Source organism: Gossypium hirsutum, chromosome A08, assembly GCF_007990345.1.
Source record: "Gossypium hirsutum isolate 1008001.06 chromosome A08, Gossypium_hirsutum_v2.1, whole genome shotgun sequence".
Classification (NCBI taxonomy): domain Eukaryota; kingdom Viridiplantae; phylum Streptophyta; class Magnoliopsida; order Malvales; family Malvaceae; genus Gossypium; species Gossypium hirsutum.
This window is the reverse complement of record NC_053431.1, coordinates 43,897,473-43,904,962: the sequence shown is the minus strand read 5'-3', so window position 1 is coordinate 43,904,962 and position 7,490 is coordinate 43,897,473.

Genomic DNA, 7,490 nt, shown 5'->3' with positions numbered 1-7,490 from the left:
TTCATCATACATATCACAAAATTATAATCATGACTAGCCATACCAAAGGCTAATCATTGTCAAACATCTCCCTACTACACTATTGCCATATCATGAATCTTAACACCAAAATTAATCAGCCATGACATATGGCATAAAAATCGAATTACCAAGACTTACGACCTAACGTTATAAAACCAAATCCAACCGAACATTTATGCCATTTTCGCATGGCTAAAAGTTTACATACCAAATTTCAACAAAACATATTAGCCTATACATGCCGAAATGTTCTCCTAGACCGACTAAAAAGAAGATACCAAAAGTTGCTAGCCGGTGTGATGACTCCAATGACGGCCCGATCACGCAAAAAGAGACGAGTCCAAGAAACCTAAAATAGGTGACAAGGAAACACCGAGTGAGTATATAACTCAGTAAGTCATAAGCAATGCACTACCATCCATTAATAACATTATCACAAGAGGAAGGAAAATGGAACGAGGCTAGTTACTCCATCCATACCGAACCATACCATAGTTCCTCAAACCTATCGGTTCAATCTCATACCAAGTCATGCATTCACATTCCATATACTAATCAATAGGATATTCGAGGCATTTTCATACATCATTTTATTTTCGTTACAATCATACAACTAAACGACCTTTCACCTATTCCACGATAAATCTTATGTACGTGACTTCAATTATAATTGTCACATAGGTTCAAACTTACCAAGCTCAACTTCAAATATAAACATAACGCCTATTAGTCACGAACTCAAGGTACTTACCCGATCCGCTGTCCGTGATCAACTCAATAATGTCGCACACTTAGTGTCCATAGTGATTCAAAAGTATATATTAAGTCCGCACACTCAGTGCTATATAATCAACTCGCACACTTAGTGCTATATAATCAAACTCGCACACTTAGTGCTACATAATCAAACTCGCACACTTAGTGCTGTACAATTTAAACCCGCACACTTAGCGCCAATCTCATGATCATAAATGTTTATACCCGCACTCTTAGTGCCGAGATCAACAACTCAATACATCTCACCTCTTTTCTTTTCATTCAACACTTTCATCACCACATACATACATGTATATATATATATTTATCATTCCATTCAGCATCATTACATAGACGTTATGACCATTTAAATTAATACAAACTATATGCTTAATGACTTACTTTATGTTGGGTAAAATAATTCCAAGTCGGCTACTCGATGACCTTCGATTTCCCCTTGTTGGACGCCTCTCCTTTAGGTTCTTGAGCTTAAATAAATAAATCAACTAGTTTAATTACCTTGCTAGTTATTTATATCCCATAACATTAATAGTTTCATATCAAAAGAAGCATACGGCAACATTTTATTTTTATTCACCTTATGCTTTTTTCTAACTTTAAGCCATTCGGCTATTGATCACCTAAGATCCAATTACTAAAATTAACCCAATAAATATTTCAATAAAACACACATAAATATTATATACACGGCAACCACCCTTGTTAATTACTCATATATATTTTAATAATTTTCATTTCATCTTACAACCATTCTTGTTCAAAACATTAGAACCTTAACTAATACTTATAAATTGTCTCAAGGCCGAATGCATTCTTACTTCCAAAGTAACATAGTCGATGATATATTTTATTTCAAGGTACATATTCATAATTCAAATTCAACCATATAAACCAATATCACCCACTTGATCAATTATAGAGAATTAAAGTTAATATCACAAAGTGTACTCTATATGGCCCATTATACATAATCAAATTTAACATCATCTATATATTTACTCATATGGCCGAATATACATACCCCCATATAATATCATTTTCATTCCATTTAACACTTAATTTCCACCACATAAACACTTGGCCGAATAATCCTAAACTAGCAAAACTCCACATTTGTTCATACCATCTTTTAAATTCACATATATCTAATTAGGTAGCTCATATTTTCCCCTTTCTAATATTTCAATCCAAAATATCAAAACACCATCCTTTTAGCATTTATCCAATAATACCGTATGCACAATTTGTCACCAAAACTAAAGAAAAATCAACATATGGGTTACAATAAGAGCTTGACTACTACTAGATTCTCATAAAAATCAATAGAAATAACATGAACTCCTACCTTATTTAACCTCCAAGATAGCCGAATGCCCTAGACAAATTCCTTCCTCTTTCCCCTTTTGTTTCGGCTTTGCAAGAAGGTAAGGAAGATGAACACACTCTTTCTTCTTTTTTCTTTGTCTAGCTACGGCAAATGGAGGGGGGGGAGATGGATGAGACAACTTTGTTTTCATCACCCCTCCCTTTTCATTACTTAATTACTAACCCTTTTATTTATTCTTTCTAACATAACACACTAAGCCAACATGTTCCCAACATGTTTCCACCCATAGCATGGCCGGCCACTAGCTCACATTTTGGGTAATTTGACATGCAAACCCATCATTTTCATAACATGCATTAATAGGCCACTTCACATTTGCCTAGCACATTTCTAAATTTTCTCACATAAGTCCTATTTAATAAAATTCACTTACAATTAACAAAATTCAAGCATGAAATTTTCACACATGCATATATACATATAATAAGCATCAAATATGATGGCTAATTATTAGTATGACTCGGTTTTGTGGTCCCGAAACCACTTCCCGACTAGGGTCAATTTTGGGCTGTCACATATCTAGGGTTTGGCCAACTTCCAAGCTCGATTGTTAGTCCATTTTTGTCTTATTTTTAATTATTTTTACGTTTTTGTGAATGTTGTAACTTGATTTAGCTATTTCAAGGACTAATTTGAAAGAAAATTAAAGTCTAAAATTTTACCCATGTTGAATATTTGTGTATTCTGATGTCTAGTGGTAGAAAATGTATGTTTAACATTAGGTAAACAACGTTTACCGAGTGATTTTTGATGAAAATGTCAAATAGGGACCTATTTGTAAAAGTTATAAAATGTGTGTAAAAATGTGAATAAATGAAAATTTTGGGCTGTTATTAGTACTATTAATATTCATCTAGGATTAGGTAATGAAGAAATTGAACGAAAATCATTTTACAAGCCTGGGGACTAAAATGTAAAAAGTTGAAAAGTTAGGGGCAAAGATGTAATTTTTGCCATAAGGTGTTTTTTGGATTAAATTGAATAATGTGATGATTGAATAAGTTAAATGCGATATTATAGATCAAGAAAGACGAGGTTCTGACCTAGACTGGTGGTACAAACTCGAATATAGAAGTCACGAGTTGTGTTGTTACCCGATCGTTTAAATTGGGTAAGATGAACAGTTTGTAAAAATAGACTTACAAATGGTTGAAGAATAAGCTAAAAGAAAAGGTTTCAAAAGGTTAGGGAAACAATGATAGGTGGTAGGCTAAAGCTTAAGAGTGAATAAACAAAATAGATTTGTGCTGACCCGAAACTTAGAAAGCAATTAGGCTGAAAGGGTGATGGAAAAATGGTAAGGATCGTTTAATAGTAAACCTCAACCCGCTATCTACAAAGATAGGAACCTCGGTATGGTGAATGCCACACTTGGATACAAGTGATAAGTTCTAAAAAAAATAAACAGAATTGACGCCACAAGGGTTGCTTGATAAGCCAACTCGGTTTTTAGAGAACAATGGGAGTTGAACACTCACAAAGTAAGAAGATATCATCAAATTCATCAAAGGTCATTTTACAAGGACTGATTTCTCCTATTTATAGTGCTAGAATATGCTAGATGAATAGTCAAAAGAATTCATATTAATGTGCTAATTAAAGACTGAAATAAAGTTCAAGTCTTTTGACATTCTTGAATCAAGTAACTCCACTCTTGAATTCTCTTCAATTCAGCTGAATGAATGACCATAAATGCTTGAAAAATGACTCTTGAATTGTCCCTTGGCTAGCCAAATAGACACCAGCTCCTTAAAGGCATTTTGAATGCTTTGAGTTAATTTTTGAAGTAGCAAAAACGGATGGTAGATGAAGAGGTTGCTGATGAAATAAAAGGATGATATAATGCTCCTTAAATCTCCTTAAATGATGTATAAAACCTCATTTGTAATAGCCTCCTTGTTTGTAACCAAAAATTACTTGAAAAGCCACTTTATTGAATGTTTAACAACCTTGAATTGTAACGGTTATGAGTTGAAGAGTTACCTGCATTTAAACACATTAAATTAAACTTATTAGACACATTTAAACACTTATTAAACATGCACTCGTTAAACACTTAACTTAGATAAATGGCTAAAACCTATGCAATAATTATTCCAGCAACTAGTTAAACTAATAGAAGCATAATTAATTAAACTTAAACCATGCATCCATAAATAATCCTAGTAACTAGATTAATTATGAGCAACACTTATTAAATGAAGTTCAACAAAAACTCTATTAATTAAGCTAAAATAAACTAAGATGAGTTAAATAAAGTCCAGCAACTTATTTATTAAAATTAGATGAGTTTATTAAAATTCAAGTTCAACTTGCAATAAATTGCAAGTGACGCCAATTGAGTTGTTCCATGCATGGCCATTGGATTCAGCTTCTTGCTCTCCCCAAAGTCGATCCACATAGCTTGCTAATGCTTCTTGAATTTTCTTAGCTCGTGATCGAGTTATAGGTCCTCGTGGCAGGTCAATGGATTCGATAGTGATTTCCCGAGCTAGGATCGCATCAACCGGGGAAAGAACAAAGTTGTGGACTAAATCAAACTATTAGCCATTTTGTTTCGAGGTAAGTTCGTATGTTAAAAATAAGCTTTAATATTATTGCATTTTATTGCTTTAATATTGCATGATTTGTATATTTGATAAATGTGGATGAGCTTAAACCTATGAACGAGTTTAACGACGAATCGACAAGCAAGAAATCCCGTTTGAACCTTAGGAATATGGTAGGATACAAGTGACATGTCACTAGGGTTAGTATGTGTTATGTGATTATGTGATCCGGGTGCTGGTCTTGTACGTCCTACCAGTGGCTGAGTATACCGGCATATGTTGCGGATACTTGACAACTTCTGTGAGTAGCACCGCATAGCTACGTCTTGACTGACAGCTTGTGTGAGCAGGCTCATTGATAGCTCGAGAGTGAGGAACTATGTGATATGAGATTTGAGGTAACATTGGCTACATATGTGGCACTTAGTGTGAAAATTTCCCGAGTATCCGACATTGTTATTCCGAGTGGTTCACGGGTATGTCAAAGATGAAATTATGTGTAAATTCCTTTTGGGAGGGTACAGGTATGTACTTGAAGCTCATATCTATTAAATGTTTGAAATGATGAATATGAGGTAAGTTTTGTGATGGAGTGAGTTATGATTATGAGACCATGGTAAATGTACATTTAATTATGTTATATTATTTGAATGTTATATGCATGGTAAGGTTGCTTATTTCTTGCATATGAGCTTACTAAGCTATATAGCTTACTCCGTTTGTTTTCCATGTTTTTATAGTATCACCAAGCTAGCTCGGATCGAAGATCGTTGGAGATTCGAATCACACTATCAAACTTTCATTTTGGGTATTGATGATCTTAGTAATTTGAAAATATGGCATGTATAAGGACTTAGTCATTTTGTTATATGTGTCATTGTGTTTTGGCCAAAAAACATTGGCTTGTAATTGTCAGAGTTTGGTGTGGTATTTGGCCATGTAACTTGGCTCATTTTGATTGGAATGGTTGTAAGCATATCTATGTAATCATCCTTGTGTAATGTGATCTATGAATACTTGATGAATGATGGAAATGTGATTTAAGGCATGAATGTGAAATGTTTAGTGATGTGATCTATGGATGAAATGATAAAGTTTTTGTACAATTAGGTATCTTGAAAGTAGTCAATTGTGGTTTGATAAATGTTGTGTGTATGATAGATGTTGATATTGTATTGGCATGTGTTGGCCATAAATGTGGATGCTTTGGTTGCCTAAATATATTATGTTTTGTTCCTTTGAATTGGTGTAGGTGTATGTGTGAATAAGGGTGGCAAATAGCTTGGCACATAGCCTTTATTTTGTCTACACGGGTAGACACATGGACTTGTGTCTAGGTCGTGTGTGACACACGGTTTGCCACATGGGCGTGTGTTCCGGCCGTGTGTCCCTTGCACCTTAATTTTGAGAACAAAATTCTCAGAATTGGGCACGGGGAGAGACACGAGCATGTATCTCAGCCGTGTGGATAACACAGCCTTAGACACGGGTGTGTGTTCTGAGCGTGTGAAGTCTGCACCTATTTTATGAAAATTAATTTTCTACAAGGCCCAACACATGGGCGTGAGACTTGGCCGTGTGACCTCAAGCTGTTCATGGGTTACAAGTCAGAAAGTTACACGGGGTCGGGACACGGGTGTGTCTAGCCACACGGCCTGCACACATGGGCGTGTCCCAAATCCAAATGGGCATGTGACCCCTGTTTAGTGAAAAAATTTTCTAAGTTTGTAAAAATTTCTAAAGTTCTCAGTTTAGTCCCAAACCACTCCCAAAGCATGTTTTGGGCCTCATAGGCTTGTAATAGAGACTTTATGATTAAATTCAATTGGTTTTAATTTGGACGAAAATTTATGACTCGGAATTGTATGATTGTTGTGATGTGTGTAACACCCCGAACTCGACCAGACGTTATGGCCGAATCCGGCGTGTCACATTGAAGTGTCATTACGGAAACTTTAGTGAGTTAAGTTCTTTGCTTTTACCAAATCATCGTGTCAAAATGTTTTACCAGTTTAATTGCCTTTGATATGCTAAACTGTTTAAGATTTGCGGAAGCTTTTAAACCTTGAAGTTGAAACACGTGTTTTTCAAAAACAGTTATTATTCTGGAAACACGACTTCTCAATACAAGCTGTTTTAAGTGATTATCTATAAAAGCCCAATTAAAAATTATAACCCATAAATGGCCTTATTACAAAAACATAAACCCAAAAGTAGGAATAAAACCAAATGTAAAATAATTACAGTTGTGTGGCCACCTCCGAGTCCCTCGTAGCACCAAACCGCCTATAGCTGGGGATACCTACATAGCCAAAGAGAAAGAGTGAGTTTACGAAAACTCAGTGTGTAATCCCCTATCAGTCGATCAATATACAACATGCAGTAACAGTCTGGGCCTGAGCCCTATTCAGAAAAAGTTTAGAGTGGGCCATAGCCCAATACAGTAACAAAACATTATAGTAATGCAACCAATCCCAATCTAGCCAGCACAGTACTTCGTACCACCAACACACCATGTGGGGACAAGGTCGACCCACCCAGCCAACACACCAATATCGCAGCAAAGCTACAAGTAATAATATCTTAGTAGAGTTGCCAGTAACAGTAACGCAGCAAAGCTGCCAGTATTAGTATATGTGGCAAAGCCACCAGTAACAGTACACTTCCTCCTTAACAGAATCCCAACCCCATGCAGAATGTCATGTCATAAATCATACGTGTACGCAGAATGTCATGCTTAGTACAGTCAAATCATA